At 34.3% G+C, this 18,118-nt stretch overlaps 1 protein-coding gene across 4 annotated transcripts in view; it reads left to right on the forward strand.

The window, feature by feature from the left end:
* The first annotated feature begins 4,831 nt into the window (after positions 1–4,831).
* LOC128243214 (uncharacterized) overlaps positions 4,832–18,118 on the forward strand; it is a 71,465-nt gene continuing 58,178 nt past the window's right edge. Inside the window, exon 1 of one of the 4 annotated variants that reach the window (XM_052960820.1) lies at positions 4,832–4,915. The gene's annotated coding sequence lies outside the window, so the exon portion shown is untranslated. Of the gene's footprint in view, positions 4,916–5,259; positions 5,392–10,077; positions 10,101–12,786; positions 12,911–18,118 lie in introns of those variants that run through there. The other 3 variants (XM_052960819.1, XM_052960823.1, XM_052960821.1) reach the window with 3 other exon arrangements.

Here is an 18,118-nt window from a genome sequence, read left to right on the forward strand (position 1 = left end):
ATTTATTTTCAATGGCATAATTTATACACTCGTTGGTCATAAATGATGTTGATAAACAGCTAAGCCCTCTTTGGAATCCACCCTGCAGTCCATTTATTTTGACGTACCTACATGTGTCTATATTCCATAATATCACTTTCTCGTATAATTTGAGAATGGTCGAGCAGAGAGAAATTGCTCGGTAATTGTTTGGATTAGTTTTATCCTTTTTTCCAGTTTTGAAGAGTGTCGTTATTATTCCCTTTTTCATATCTTTAGGACAATATCCGAAGTCCGACATGTTTTTAAATAAGTATGTTAAGACACTGATAAAGACATCTCCACCATATTTCATATGTTCATAGTAAATTCCGTCATGCCCACAGGATTTATTTTTCTTACATGTCTTCAAGGCGCTTTTTACGATATCTTCTGAAATAAGTAAATTGTTCTCGTTCGAATTCTCTGCATGGAGCTTTATATTTTCATAGTCTTTATAAACCCCTTTCAGATGACCATAATCGAAGAAATCTTGGTACGAGGGCGAATAAAGCTGTGAGAAGTAATTCTTCCAACCGGAGTTAATTTCTTCCGGGGAAGTGAATACGTTTCCATGGAAACACATTTCAAATGATTTACTTTTGCGTGTATTGTTCTTTCTTCTATTTACAATCTTCCAAAAAGCGGTAGCATCAATTTCAGCAGTCCTATTCAGCTCGTTTTCAAGTTTATTGTGATATTCTGTGACACTAGTACGGTGAACGTTCCTGAAACGACGTTTAGCGTTTTTATATTCACTATAACTGTTGTGACTCTCATTTCTAGGACGACCATTTAAGATCCACGATGAACGTAATTCCGCCATAGTTTTGTGCAGTGCCGACAATCTTTCGTTCCAATATGGTTTTACATGGGCTTTAAATACAGGTTTAGGTATAGTTTGTAAGGTTGCCATAGAAACTATTTCAACAATATTACAATACAGCATATCTATATCATTACAACATGTTATTTCTTTACACAATAAGTTATTTAGTTGGTGACACTCAGACATAAATTGTTTATACATAGCAATATGTTTCTGTTTAATACATTTCCAATTAACAAATTTGTCTTTGTCTATACATTGATTACTTTCTTGCATAGTAACACTTATTTTAAAAGAGCATACAATCGGCCTATGCGAAGATACATTTAAGGCATGGTCATCAACAATTTTGCACGATTCAATATTAGGTACAAAATGTTCATTTACAAAAATATAATCAATCAGTGTTTCTCTTAAACACCCATATGGAACATTGCTATACTCCGCTCCTGTACATAATGGTAAAGCATTTAAGGGGACACAACTGTAATTTAACAACATGTTACAAAGAGTATTGCCCCTTGTGTCAAAGGTAAATTTTGTGTCTATACATGTCCTCGACGGTAATTCAGTATTGAAATCTCCCATTAAAAATACCGTTCCTTTGTTAGAATAACAGCTTAATACATTGTCTATGTCCTCAATACACTGTTTATATTTTACAATGTTGTGATTTTTACAGGGAATATATGCCTGAAAAATATATAATGTAGTGTTTACATCTAACTGATATTCTATACCAATTAAACAACTTATCTCTAAATTCAACACTGAAACTTTATCGTCTAAAGTTTTTTTCCACATGATACATAGTCCGCCCTTTCCAACTTTGCGATTACTATAAATGTCAAGTTCTGGATCGCACGTTGCATAGCTTATATAGTTACTGTTAATTTGATTCATGAAATGTAAATGCTTTCTCAGTAACCAGTGTTCACTTATTCCACAAAAGTCTAGATTGGAATGTACTATTAGTTCATTTAGGTAGCTTGCGCTTGACATTATTCCTGTTGCATTCCAAGTTGCAATGTTATAAGAAGTGGTCATAGTTTTGCATAACACCATAAAAATTATTATACGTAGTTTGAAATACATTGTTAATAGATATATGATATATTGTTAATGATATCTTAGGTATTTACTGGTAATAGATATCGTTTTCAAGTCGGTCGAATCGGTTTTGAACGTCGACATTATAATAGTCAAGGTCCCGTTCTTGCACACTGGGTCTCGTTCTGTGGTCTGTCTGTCGCTGTGTGTCATACGCACGCTCGTGACTGTTCCACGCTCTGGAATCGCTCCTATAGCCGTCATCCTGGTGCTCTGTTGAGGAGCGCCCCCTGGTTCCATCCGAGTAACGATGACTGGTTCCCGACTTATATCCGGGTCCCTGTTGAGGTTGTCGCGAAGGCGGCTTCCAGGGACGACATACGATACCGGATGGCCAGAAGTCCTCTTTTAAAATATTGTCCGCTTGGCCATCATCTTCTAGATTTATGCGGATAACAACATTGTTAAATCGTCGTTTGCGCATAATCAGGATATTTGTGACTTTTAACCCTTGGTCGTTGATGTATTTGGCGAGTCTTGAATCAGTTGTGCTAGGTTTAAACCCACCGACGTAATAACGTTTAGGTCGGCGCTTCACATATTGCCCAAAGTCAGCTTCGTCGTTGCTAGCTGACGGTTGTTGAGCCACGGCGTCACTGATAGATTCACTTATTGACGCATCTTTTCTGTGTGTATTGTCGTTGTTTGTATCAAAAGTAACCATTTGTCCAATATAATTTGTTCCATTGCGCCCGCGAAAGTTCATACGTTTTGATGCGGGGTTGATATTGGTGTTGTTGTTTCGCACACTGGGCGTTGATCTAGTTTCAGGTTCCGACGATTCCGTTGCCCGATCGTTGGCACAGGATTGTGCTCCTTCGCGGGCATTCGTGCTGCTCCTGTGTTGGTGTGCTTCATTAGCCGGTTGTTCCGGGTGTGTAGGCACTTCCTGTGTCGGCAACGGAGGCCAATGCATAGACCCCGTTTGTTCCATCGGCGACACGGAATGTACATTGTTATGGGCAATTAGCCCTTCGTGTGAAGACTGCGGTTGGTAGTGAGTGGGAACTGGTTGTGCCACATTCACAATAGTTTGCTGCCTGTCGTTCGATTCCGTAACGGTTGTGGCAGAAGAATTAGATTGTACGAAGATCGTGTTACAAACGGTGTTAAGCGTCGTTTGCATAGATAAGATGGATGTCTGTAACACCTTCAGGGTTTCTTGTATTCCGAGTATATCCTGCTTCGTGGTGGAGTTGTCTATCTTACCTTGAAGAGTATGTATACATTTACGGTGATAGTCAATATTCTTGGCGTTGTTGATGATTGACGTTTGTACAGTTAAGTGACTTTCGTTCCTTTCAGCGTCATTTGAGCTCTGCCGTTGTTTGAGCTGCAAAATATCAGCTTGTAGTACGTCAACAGTCTTTCTTAGTTGTGATAATTCAATACAGCACGTGCACTTGCCGTGTGTACCGGCCTGTGATTTGCCAGGTGTCTGGGCTGTGCTGTGTCTTGGCGCTTTCTTGGGATAGCTTATTACTTCTTTGATGTTCGATATGTCCTCCCCGCTTAAGACAAGAATTATTGAGTGAATGTCATTAGCGAGTTTCACTGTGGCTGGGTCACCAGTCCGTGTGTTTACCCGTCTTTTAAGTTCAACGTTCGTATCCAACCCATAGTCGTCAGAATCACGAACGTACGAAAAGAGCATCGTTCTGGTGTGCTCTAACCTTTCTTGTGAGTTACCATAGTCCAATAGAAGTTGGTCTATAAACAATTTACTGGGTACACCTTCTGCGAGTGCAATTAGCCTGTGGTATTCGTTAAGGTCATTACACTCGTTCTCGTTGACATCTATCGTGGTGTCACAGTCAATTGAGCGGTTAGGGCTGAATGCTGGGGATGCGTCGTGGTCATCAGTGTCCGCATTAATTGTTTCCGATGAATAGGGGATTTTAACCTCCGTGTGATCGCTGAGCGTCACTGGTTCAAGTTCAGTTAATCCTTGACTCTCCATCTGTGCCATATCGATGGGTATTAATGACCAATACTACTAACGGTCAATGTGCAGTCATGCGTGATGAGTCGGCGACCAGGGATTATTTGTGTTAGTTCAATGTCTTTGGTGGAACTTCGACATCGTTAACAGTTACCTTTGTAATCCATGAGCACTTATCAGTCAGTAAACACTGCGATATATGAATTTGTGATTTGAAAAATAACAAAGGATGAGCCAAAAAACACATATAACTCCAATATTTTTGACACAATGTTACTTTTACTTTTAAAATCCAATTTCCCACATATTTTCAAACACGTACATATAACTTTTATTATTGTCCTATGCGTAAATCCGTTTAAAAGTCCATTTTTTTAGCACTGCAATAAAACGCGACTGTCCATTTTCACGCATGCGCACCAAAATGGAATTAATTTATCTGTACACTGAAGCATAAAATAACTTCAATAGGACTGTCATTAGTACTGTTTACACGGGGAAAATTGAAGATTTGAATTTGCTGTAATCTTTCCGACTAAAGAAAAACACGAGAATTGGACATTGAATTATGCTTGTTTGTCTAAAGACACTATAGATATACCAACATATCGCACACCATTTTAAAGGTAATTGACTCTTCTTTCCATGTCACTTACTTAAAAATGGATTGTTTATATGTTGGTTGAGAAATTTGCATAAAACTGGACTCTACCGTGAAATCGGGTTAGTTTGAGTTACATACCTTGTTTCTTTTTTGTATATCAAAGACACTAAATATCTTCAGATGTGTTGTTTATCTCATTGTATGTACCCAAAATGGTTTTAAACAACATTTAAGTGACAAACAATGATACAGATGCCTGTGGTTTCATCTATGGAAACAAGTTTAGTGTATAGTGGTATGTAACCTTTAAATGGATGTTGGATGCGCCCAGAGATGTACCGTAATTACCTCCCTTATAAATAAAAATATCATTTGTAATTAATTTGTTCGTTTACTCTGTGGAACTGTCAAGGTGAGGATTTTAACTACTTGTTACAATGTTCTATTTTAATCATGAAAGAAAGATTGCATGCAAAGTAATTACAACAGAAATATAACCTCTGAACTTACTTCCATTTGTAAAACTATTTTAGCTCTGACGTAACTCATTACCCTATATGTATGCATATTCATTTACATTTAATCTTTAAATATTTTGTCAACTTAATTCATGATATAACTAATTGTATCAAATGTTTATTTTTACAATAATGCACAGTTATAGTTCTACTAGATATTTTTTTTTTTACAAACAGTACTCCTCAATTATTTCCTTATTTATATCTCTTGTTCATAAGCCGTGGATATCATTGGTATTGGACATGTGAACAGTTGATATCGAGTGTGGTATTTATTTCTTAAACAGTGTGCTTTTTCTGATGGATGTTTCTAAAGTGCATGCTTTATTAAGCTGAAAAATATTTCCTGTACAGATGAAATGGCTTTTCGGTAAGAGGAGAAAAATAATGAAATTTTATTTTAAATGAAAATTACTTTTTTTTGATGACCTTTTTATTATTTTTTTGTCTGTAATGTTATTTTCCATGATACAAGATACAAGAATCTTTATTTAAAGTCGGGTATGTGTTAACAAGAAACATTAGCTCAATGAGCAATTCATGGGTGAAAGTTTTCCGGTTTATGCCAGATTTCCAGTTTTTCCTGATCCAGAGGGGTCATTTTTCCAAATCGTGTAAATCAAATTTAGGGGGTTAGGGGGTATGACCCAACTCCTCCTCCGAATTTCGATCATATTTGGTAGAGGTCAACAATAAGTCCGATTTCACAACCTCTTTTTTTGCGATCCAGCAGGTGCCCGCTTGAGCAAGTGTGCGTTTTTATATCATTTACGGAGATAGCCGATCTTTTGTTCCATTACGGCCAAACAGACTCGGTATGCGATCCACATTCATCGAGAATCGCCGAATCGTAATTCCAACAAACGAGGTCGAGGAAAACCCTATACGTCATTCGTGTGAAAGGATAAGGATACTTTGATTGGCTTAATCGATTTTGCCCTCCAATGAAATAGCGTGTCTTTTATTACTTATTGACCGCACATAAAGATGGCCGACATTGTTATTATAAGCAACTGTCATTTAATGCAGACGATTGTTGATCAAACAAAGTAGTTCTGAAAATGAAGTTTTTGCGAGCGGGTTATAATATGAAGGACTTAGAAAAGGAAGTAAAAAAAAAGAGTGGAGGTGGGAATGTTTGTTTGAGGTTGACAAAAACGGTGATAGATAGGAAAATCACTCTGCGGATCGTAATCATTTGGCGAAGAAATCATGTATAAAAACCAATCATGTAAATAAAATTTATTAATTCTAGTTTGTTGTGGTTCACTCTTATTGTAATGATTGTGTCTATGTATGACAGATATATGTACAATTTAGGCTTGTTGATTCATTTCCTACAAAACGAATCAGTTTAGGAATAAAATTCATTAATGGTATCATTTTCTTGTATTAATATTTATTTTCTTTTTAAGAGTAGAAAATATTTTTTAGCCATACATTAAAGTAATTGAAGACAGGCTTCATTTGTATTTCATAGTCAATTTATACTCTGGAATGGCATTTTATACCCTTAAAATTCTTAAATCTCAGGAGCTTCCGGGGCCTCCGGCCACCTGGACCCCCTGCCAGGGCTTTGCCCTGGACCCACTGGGGGCCCTGCGGCCCCCAGCAAAATATTTCAGGTTTTTCAAAATTTCCAAGTTTCACCCGTGGCTATTTTCCGACATGCTTGAGATGTTGATGTATAAAATGTAGGCAATGGTATAATGTCTATAAATATGGACATTTTTTAGCCACTTTAAAAAGTTAAAGTATGCATGGTGATTCCAATAAATCCAAAAAATGAATCTACTATTATGAATGCAAGTCCTCATTGATGACCAGACGTGATCGGGAAAGTTCAGAAAAAATGTGAACATTCGGACTGACAGTCTCAGAAATTTGTCGGTCCGAAATAAAGTTTGCCGGTCCATCATTTTGTTTGAAAACTTGCTTTTTCTAAGCCTTTGTTGTTAATTTAACATTGACAAGGAAAAAAAGGTATTAATATATTAACCAGTTATTTTTGCCAGGGTTTGCTCTGAAATAAATTTTTAACATTGCCATTTTTTGACACGCGCACTGAATAGTAAGGAAAATTTTGATTGGTTGATTTGTTGACAATGTGTATTTTTCGGACCGTAACAGTACCAATCTAGGAACTGAATAACATGTTCGAAAAGATATGATTTTTGTTTGGAACTATCCTTTAAAACATTCCGATATTTATGACAAAAGTTTTCATTTTAGTATTTCAAAACAGCGGGCTATATATATACACAGTAATATACATTATTTGGTAATGTATTGCAAAGGGAGGCAAATGCTGCATGGTGTTTGACTTAGTGTGGTACACGCATTCCGACATCAGTACACCACCGAATACGATTAAAATACCATATCTGATTCGTTATCAAGCGCAATTTTCTAACAAAATAATTTTTTCTAACCTTTTAGCGACGTTTGATAATTGATAAAGATTAAGCTTGATTATTTTTTACATCTAGATGTGAAAACTGTTAGTCAGACAGACTGACCTCATTGCAAATTTAGTCGAACCAAGTCAGTTATTGGTCAGGACCGTCTGACCAACATTACACTTTATGCTTGCAGCCAACCATACAAATAGCCTTAGCAGCTGTTAGGATTTTCTGCTTTTGGTCATAGGACATTTTCGATTGAGATAAATATTATAACTGAAAAAAGTAACTAATTGTATTTGTCTAAATCATATGTAATAAACAGGGCTCAAATTTAGCACTCGTTCACTCGCAAAATATGAGGTCAGACTGCTTGTTAAATATAAAATGATATCATTTAATGTACAATTACATGATTATTCATTAAAAAGAATAAAACTATGCCTTAAATCAGGGTTATTGGCACCGCGCACCCCAGTTATGTCGTGCAACCTCGGGAACGGGCCAGTATATACACTCCGGTATAGTAGGGGTGGTCACCGAGCCCGAGCCACACTGTCTAAGGGGCACGTGCAGTTGGCCATTAATTTGGGGAATTAGCTGGCACAACTGCGAGTTACCGTTTAAGTTCAGATCACGTTTAATGGTTTACTTTGATTAACAACTCAAGTCCAATTAAGATGTTTAAAAGTTGGTTCTTTATTAATTCCACATTTAAGTTGAATAGTTAACAAAGATAAATCCAAAGACTTATTTAATAAGAAACATTCAATAGTCCTTGTGCTATATTAAGTTATGAAAGTAAATGAATTAATTATATAGTCACAAAAAAAGTAGTTCAAAGATATTTCCTTAGTAAAAGAAGAAGTACAAAGTTCCTAGTCTATATGTATATATCTAATGTATATATTTCTCTTCTCTAAATGAAAAATGTACATACTTATATACTAACTTAAAGAGTAGAAGTTACCAATCAGAATTAAGTGATAAAAAGATAATGATCGAAGATTTTAGAAAGCGTCACTCAAAAATAATTATTGTCAAAAAATAAAATTTACAATTAGATTAAGTCTGTGATAATTGAGAAGTGTCGAAGTCTCAAAGAGTAAGGTTTATGATTATGATCTGAGATAATTAACTGATAATAATTAAGAAGAGGAAGCAGTAAAATCTTATCAGAAATGTCAAAACACTCAATTGCAATTAGAATGACTGACAAAAGTCTTTGTAGGAAATTATGAAAGTAAATATCATAGAAAAATAAGATGTAACCAAAAAAAAAAGAACAATAAATTTTCCAACAGAATTTGAAAGAGAAAGTCACACGGTGACAATTTCCCTCTATTATGACGCTAATTTTTGTTGTCGTCAAATAACTACTGCCCGAAGATGGCACAGCGAAGATTGCTAGAGGGGGTCGTCTTGTTAATAAGATGACAAGTACCCAAATCAGACTTCCGATGTTTATTGTCCAAGGTTAAATGACAACTTATGATAATAAACTAAATATTAAAGTAAATAAGAATAATTATGTAAATGCATGAATATGTGACAATTAAGAATATTAACAATATTTGAGGAATATTGATAATAACAACACTTAGCAATGTGAAAGGTACCAATAAATATGAAAATAGAGAAACAACTTGTATGACTAATTTAAAGTACAAGTGAATTATAAAGTCAACAGTGTGTATTTGCAACATAATTGTAACAACAATATACATAACTTATTTTAGCCTATTATTAGCCTAACTTATTTTTATTCCAAGCTTTTAAGTCAAAAATATAATAACAATCTAATAACAGAGTAAAACCACATACCTGTGAATAAGATGACAAGTACCCAAATCAGACTTCCGATGTTTATTGTCAAAGGTTAAATGACAACCTGGACTGAGAAGTCATGGGTTTAAATACTACCGTAAATTTGAGGCTAAGTTGCCAACAACTGGCACTGTCATCTTAAGAGTTTTACTTGGCTTAGAATTAAGAGTTTCCTTTTAGATAATCTTTGTTTCTTTGATCTAATATGGTTATCACAACTTGTCTGGCTTGCATAGGTGTTTAAGCCTAATTCTTATGATTAGCAAAACCAAGAACAAAAAAGGTGCTAAAATATAGTGACAACAGTCAAAAGTAAGAATTAAGTGTTTGCTTAAGAAATTACTGAAGTTATGCAAGTTGCAAATATGATGACAAAAATACAAAATATAATATATAATGTTTATAATATCAAGTTATGATATTGTAAGTTATCTGAGTCAACTCTATATCAATAGACAATCATTTCTATACTAAATATGGTTTGTCTATTTTAAAATTAAATGTTTATTTTTTTATTGTACTTAAAACATTTATTATACAATATTTTGCAACAAAATATAATGCAAAAAGAATGATCATAATAGTTATGCATTATATATTTTTTCCTAGCAAACACAAAAGGTTGACTTAAAACATGTTTTAGGTTATGCGAGTTGAAAATTTAAGCACTCGCAAAAATTTGCAAGTATCAAAAAAGGTTAAATTCAAGCCCTGATAAAATCAAATTTTTATGAAAATATATCTGTTTGTTTTGATGACTGCTCCAACCTGCTAGAGTTACAGTTATTAGGTATGCAATATCATTGGAAATATAATAAAAATCAGGGAGTAACAAAATGCTTAAGAAAAGGTAAGATATGCAAATTATGAATGTATATAAATGCATAATGAATTTAAAAAATGGAAACTCAATTCATCTTAATTGGCAACTCAATTTGGCAGACTTATCTTACCTCATCTAAAAATAGATTATTGTTTTCGTGATGGTCAGGAATCAAACTGAAAAAAGGATACCTCGGTGTTTGACTGTAAAAGCTTTTTGTTGATTGCTGAGTAAATATTATGCTATATGATCATTGACACAATTGCAGGCAGAAAATCAAATATTTTTTTCTGCATAAATGTCAAAGAAAGAGAACGAAAAAAGGTAGTAAAATCTCAATCAAACTTTGAAAAATTATTTGAGTCCACGGCGATCTGAGAAGACAGTTGGGGACATCTTGGACATATGTAATATTAAGTATACTCATTGATGTGTGAGATACCCCATTCATTTCACAAGTTTAGATTACATGACTGTGTATGGTAATGTGGCTATGCCATTAACACGGTTAGGGCCTTGTTAAACCCTATCATGTCTTTCAAATGTCTATTTTAAGTTAAATTTATATTTACAGCCATGGTATTTTCAGACTTTATTTGCAATTAAGGATCATGTTAAAATATTTACCTAGTTAAGGGTTATTTCCTCTTTATTACTTCTTTAAAAATGTTAATAATATGCCATTTTCTGATGACCATCATAGATATTGTCCTTTAATCATTTCTTAAATTAAATTCCCATATCTTTGGCGCCACAATAGATTTCTTAAAGATTATGCAAACAAATGTATACTATGATATAAATTATCCACTGTTTCTTATGTTAATTTTTTAATTAAGACAAAAAAGGCAGATTTACAAGCATACCTAATCAGATTAATCTTAGTTTTAATCTTCTTTTAAATGATTTGTCATTATTTTGAAAAACAAAAAAAGTGTTTGGCTGGTTAAGACAAGGAAGTGAAGATGAGAGTCTCAAAATGATATGTTTTTGTCTTTTGTGAAGGACTCTCAAGGTTATTGTGTCTTCAGTGTATTACTCATAAGGTCATTGTCTCTTTAGTGAATAACTCTCTAGGTCATTGTCTCTTTAGTGAATCACTCTCAAGGTCATTGTCTCTTTAGTGAATCACTCTCAAGGTCATTGTCTCTTTAGTGAATCACTCTCAAGGTCATTGTCTCTTTAGTGAATCACTCTCAAGGTCATTGTCTCTTTAGTGAATCACTCTCTAGGTCTTTGTCTCTTTAGTGAATCACTCTCAAGGTCTTTGTCTCTTTAGTGAATCACTCTTAAGGTCTTTGTCTCTTTAGTGAATCACTCTCAAGGTCTTTGTCTCTTTAGTGAATCACTCTCTAGGTCATTGTCTCTTTAGTGAATCACTCTCTAGGTCATTGTCTCTTTAGTGAATCACTCTCTAGGTCATTGTCTCTTTAGTGAATCACTCTCAAGGTCTTTGTCTCTTTAGTGAATCACTCTCAAGGTCTTTGTCTCTTTAGTGAATCACTCTCATTAGGTCATTGAGCCTTCAGTGAATAACTCTTAAGGTCATTTTGACTTTAGTGAATAACTTTCTAGGTTACTGTCTCTTTAGTGAATCACTCTCAAGGTCATTGCCTCTTCAGTAAATCACTCTCAAGGTCATTTTGACTTTAATATAAGAATAAATACAGAAATACACTCAGATTACAATAGTTTTTGGACTTAGTCATCATGGTCCTTCATGGAATTTCACTCTCATAATATTATTGATGCTTTCCACTGTCAACCGTAAGCAAGTTTTTAATTTTTTTTAATTTTTTTTTTTAATTCCAGGGGATATGGATCCCCCGGCAGGGGACCAGGGGATGGGTCGAAATTCCGGGGGATTTTTCCCCCCGCCGGGGAATATGGCATGTATGTTAATGAATAACTTTCAAGGTCATTTTGACTTAAGTGAATAACTCTCTAGGTCACTGTCTCTTTAGTGAATCACTCAAGGTCATTGCCTCTTTAGTGAATCACTCTCAAGGTCATTGCCTCTTTAGTGAATCACTCTCAAGGTCATCGCCTCTTTAGTGAATCACTCTCAAGGTCATTGCCTCTTTAGTGAATCACTCTCAAGGTCATTGCCTCTTTAGTGAATCACTCTCAAGGTCTTTGCCTCTTTAGTGAATCACTCTCAAGGTATTTGCCTCTTTAGTGAATCCCTCTCAAGGTCATTGCCTCTTTAGTGAATCACTCTCAATGTCATTGTCTCTTTAGTGAATGATCATTCTCAAGGTCATTGTCTCTTGATTTTACAAAATAAAAATAGTTTAACATGATTACCTTGAAGATTGTTTCTTTGGAAGTCTCAGAACTCTTCAAAATGACAAAATTACACAATGTATCACACCAAAACAAAAGGTGTACTTGATTCTAAGCTACAAGGACTTAAGATTGTTTAAGATACTGGTGTCTCTCCCTCTCTTATGAAGTATCTTATTGTCAGTAATTCTCAATAATCACTTTGAGTGCTCTTTCTTGTTTCGTGATAAATCTATCAATAACAGTTTTACATGCAAGGAGTGTTCCCTTTTTTTCCAGTCATATTATTCAGATATAAATTAAAGCTTTATCTATAGCTCTGTAGAATTCGTAGGGGCATCTGTATATTGATTAATTGGGAATCAATTCCAGCCCACAATTTCTATTTTAGCCTGATATTTTAGAACTGGCTCCAAGATAGCACTAGCTCCAAGATAGCACTACTTCAATAGGAGCCTGTCTAATATGTATTGGAATTCCTTTTAAGTCTGAGTGTTCTTAAAGCCTGGAATAAAACTTGTGTAAGACGAAACATTTGACTGTAATTAATGGTAAGGTGTAAAAATGTTATTAAGATATTCTTTACAAAAAAATAATGGCATCAATATCACATTCAACATACTCTGATAAGTCGTATGTCTTATATGAAAAAATGGCTAATGTAAGCCAAATGAAATGTAGCAGTTTCTATAAGTATATTCAACAGTACTCATCAATTGAAAAACTAAGTTTTATTTCTATCTAGATCAAAATTTGTAACTCTGGTTATTTTCACACAAGTAAAGCTCTGTGTTCATGCAGTAATAGCTCTGTTTTCATGCAGTTATAGCTCTGTTTCATGCATTAATAGCTCTGTTTTCATGCAATAATAGCTCTGTTTTCATGCAGTAATAGCTCTGTTTTCATGCAGTAACAGCTCTGTTTTCATGCAGTTAAAGCTCTGTTTTCATGCAGTAATAGCTCTGTTTTCACCAGTTATAGCTCTGTGCTTATGCAGTTATAGCTGTGTTTTCATGCAGTTAAAGCTCTGTTTTCATGTAGTAATAGCTCTGTTGCAGTTATAGCTCTGTGTTCATGCAGTAATAGCTCTGTTTTCATGCAGTAATAGCTCTGTTTTCATGCAGTAACAGCTCTGTTTTCATGCAGTTAAAGCTCTGTTTTCATGCAGTAATAGCTCTGTTTTCATGCAGTTAAAGCTCTGTTTTCATGTAGTAATAGCTCTGTTGCAGTTATAGCTCTGTTTTCATGCAGTAATAGCTCTGTTTTCACCAGTTATAGCTCTGTGTTCATGCAGTAATAGCTCTGTTTTCATGCAGTTGAAACTCTGTTTTCATGCAGTAATAGCTCTGTATTCATCGGGTTAAAGATCTGTTTTCATACAGAAATTAAGCTCTGTTTTCATGCAGTTAAAGCTGTGTTCATGCAGTTATAGCTCTGTGTTCTTGCAGTAACAGCTCTGTGTTCATGCAGTAATAACTCTGTGTTCATGCAATAATAGCTCTGTGTTCATGCAGTAATAGTTCTGTGTTCATGCAGTAATAGCTCTTTGTTCATGCATGTATAGCTCTGTGTTCATGCAGTAATAGGTCTGTGTTCATGTGAGTTATAGCTCTGTGTTTATGCAGTTAAAGCTCTATGTTCATGCAGTAATAGTACTGTGTTCATGCAGTAATAGCTCTGTGTTCATGCGAGTTATTGCTCTGTGTTTATGCAGTTAAAGCTCTGTGTTCATGCAGTAATAGCTCTGTTTTCATGCAGTTATAGCTCTGTTTTCATGCAGTTATGGCTGTGTTTTCATGCAGTTATAGCTCTGTTTTCATGCAATAATAGCTCTGTTTTCATGCAGTAATAGCTCTGTTTTCATGCAGTTAAAGCTCTGTTTTCATGCAGTTATAGCTCTGTTGCACTTATAGCTCTGTTTTCATGCAGTAATAACTCTGTTTTCATGCAGTTATGGCTCTGTTTTCATGCAGTTATAGCTCTGTTTTCATGCAGTTATGGCTGTGTTTTCATGCAGTTATAGCTCTGTTTTCATGCAATAATAGATCTGTGTTCATGCAGTAATAGCTCTGTGTTCATGCAGTTATAGCTCTGTTTTCAATATGCAGTTATAGCTCTGTTTTCATACAGTAATAGCTCTGTTTTCATGCAGTTATAGCTCTGTGTTCATGCAGTAATATGCAGTAATAGCTCTGTTTTCATGCAGTTATAGCTCTGTTTTCATGCAGAAACAAGTTTATTTTCATGAAGTTATAGCTCCGTTTTTACCAGTTATAGCTCTGTTTTCACCAGTTATAGCTCTGTTTTCATGCTGTTATAGCTCTGTTTTCATGTAGAAACATGTTTATTTTCATGAAGTTATAGCTCTGTTTTCACCAGGAAATTAACCTGGAAAACTCGTTAAACCTGGAAAAAAAACATGAATCATATTGAAGATTCAAATAAATGCTCATCTGGTGGAGGACATCATTCAAAATATTTTTAATGAAATAATAATATTTCATTTTATCCCATAATCAGTTTTGTTTTGTCTGCTATTCATATATCAATATAGTTTCTACATTTAAAATAGCCTTGTAAATCGGCTCTTTACTTGACAGAGAAATCTGGATTAAACTTTCTTAACTTAATTAAAATGTCCAATGCATCTTGTTTGATGCATTTGGGTAAGCAGTCAGGCTCCCACGTTTACAAATTCGCAGACGTTTAACCGAATCTGTCACATGATTAAAAAGCATGCGAAAAGTATTCTCTGTGTCATGTGTCGTTAGCGATGGTGGATTCGTCAGGGAAACGGTCTGAAGTGTGGAACATTTCACTAAATTTAAAAAAAAATTGTCGTACGAACGCTAGGTGCAACTTCTGTGGAACGAAATTGTCATATTTAAGTGTGTGTGTGTGGGTGGACTATTTGATAATATAAATAGTCACTTACCATTCCGTCTTATAATATGTTGATTTATGATCATTTCCTTTGTTCCTGAAGTATGGCAATAAAAGCAAGCATAACATTAAATTAGTTCATTATTATTAATTGTATCCAATGTAAATTGATTCAGGTAGAAATAATGTCTGAACTTAGAATTTTGTTACAGTAGAAAAACTATATTTTAAAACTCAAATTTAGGGAAACAGAACATGTATTAACTTCCTTTACGAACAAAGGATGATTGTTTAGATCAATTGTCATAACTCAATGGATTTGCTGTTTTTCTTCCGTTCTCCATTATACCTGTCTTATACAAGTGTAATTGATATAACTACCTTAATGCTTCTCTCAATGAATTAATATCCGTATTGAATGAAATGCAAATTTTACAAGCAACATAGAAGTTAGAAATAGTCATAGTCATTATAAATGCACATGTTTATACTTTATTAAAATACAATTATAATTTTGTTTTATCTATACTACTTTTTGAAAAGTGCAGATTATCGGAGGTTTAGGGTGGATAGCAACAGCAACTGATAAGCCCCGCCTCTGGATCTGAAATCTTGCTGAACTTCTATACCCTTTATTCAATTGACTTAACACTTCACACAATTGTTCAGGACCATCACCCAATGAGGTTACATAACTCCATATCCTTAATACAAGTTATGGCCCCTGATTGACTTAGGTTAAAGTTTTAGGCAAGTAAAAGTGAAGGGCAAGTTGGGATTTTAATAAAAAAACTTCTATACCGTTCATAAAATGCACTTAATAAAACTCAAAATTATTTACGACCATCTTAAAACAAGAAACATAACTCCGTTTTAAGCCTAAATACAAATTATGGCCCTTGATTTTTTTTTCTTTTCTTTTTTAATATCCTTTGAAAGGCATATTTGTATATTCTTAACCACATTTTCATAATGGGAAATCAAGTTATTTGAATGACTTGTGTCATTGTTTGGGCGGGCTGGTGGGAGGGCAGCATCAAAGTCACCTTATGTATCGAATAATTTTAGTTAGGTTTGACATAAAGAGACCAAACTTGGTATTATTACATTGTTATTGTATTCCAAGTCAAAGCGGCGTAGTAGAGCGCGCTGTCATACGACAGCTCTTGTTTATGTCCTTTATACACGTTTACAAAAATATAATAAATTTAAGCAGGCATAACAGTGGTAGTAAATTAAATACGACTCAGTCATGTTTGAAGTCTTCAATAGATTTTACTCCGAAATGCCTAAATGCTTTATCTGTTGCAGTGCATTGTTTGTGAAACCAAAGTTCCAGATAACGTCAATCGGCAAATGGAACTGCTTATTACTCTATACTTATTTAGATGAGTATTTCATGTGACTGATACTCCATGACTTTGATTAAAATGAGTATCAGCATAACAATCTAAAAGTATTTCTTAAGGAATTCATGAGCATGCATATACATCTTTAGACGTTTTTGTTAATATGTTTTACAATTACATGATGATATTCACAAAATGTAGCAGGCTGAAAGCCTTTCAACACTTTAAGTGTGTTGTTTCCATATATTGAATGAAGGATAGACAAAACTATGATTCATGAAGTGTATGTGATGTAATGGAAGCAACACAAATTACTAGGGATGGAAGCTAATATCCGAGTATCCGGATATCAGGATATCACGCAAGTATTCTGATACCAAAATGGGTATTCGAATATTTGTTAAGAATTAAAATTACAATGAAATAGCTTAGCAGAGACATAGCAATTGTTATAAAAAATTTCAGATGAAATATTTCAGGTGATTAACAGTGTCTGTCGCAAAGCGTGTATGTGTCACAAATCGTCTGCTAATTGGGTGTTTGCACAAGGCGTGAAATTGTGTCCTTGTGCAGCACCCTGTAAAGTTCTATGACCTTGTTTACAATGACAAGTGTTGTTTTATGATCTCAGATGTGCTTAATTGACACTAATTGGCACTAGTTGATATTAAACAGATTGATCATTAATCTGTAGGAATTGATCGTCCAATCACAAGATAAGGGTCGTGCAATCAAAGCTATTAATGACCAATCGTATTTTTGATGAATATGCATGAAGAAATTATTGCTATTTGAACAATAAATACAAATTTGTTTATCTTTTCACTTTTCAATCAAATTTCCATCATTTTGTATCTTGTAATTTATTTTTCATACGATATGTAAACATGTTTAGTTTATTGATAAATAAAAAAAGTACACGCTTGTAAATAAAGAAAAATCAGAACGTCTTTTTGCCTTCTTATCTTTTCCGCAATTATATCCTTCATTACAAAACACCGCAGAAATTGTAGGTATTGCATTAAATCAAACAATGTAATGAAATAAAAATACAATCGACTATCAAATAATCAAAGCGTCATTCAACATGAAACCTGCTGAAAATGCCGGACGATGTTGACATTTTTTCTCTGCGTCTTTTAACCAAAAACATAGGTTAAAAGTTTTTTCCTCGGATTTTTCACAGATTTTTTTCCCTGCGTCTAATACCCCCTATCGTCTTATACCCAGTCATTTACGGTAACAAACTCTAAAGCATGTGGCAGTAACCAAGCAACCACCTCGGCCAAAGTGACTATCAAATTCGTGAGGTGTTTATGTGGTATTCATCATGAGTTTTATGACATTAAATGAGTTGTTTAGCTTTGATTATAACATTATAAATTATTAAGACTGAGAAAGAATGAATGAAAAAGTGAAATTGCCATATGACGAATTATAAATTAAGTGGACAATTATGTCAAATAACAGAAGGTGGGTGACATATAATAGGAAATTTACTTATTATGAAAACAATTTGATACGAGT

This window comes from Mya arenaria, chromosome 8 (genome assembly GCF_026914265.1).
Source record: "Mya arenaria isolate MELC-2E11 chromosome 8, ASM2691426v1".
Classification (NCBI taxonomy): domain Eukaryota; kingdom Metazoa; phylum Mollusca; class Bivalvia; order Myida; family Myidae; genus Mya; species Mya arenaria.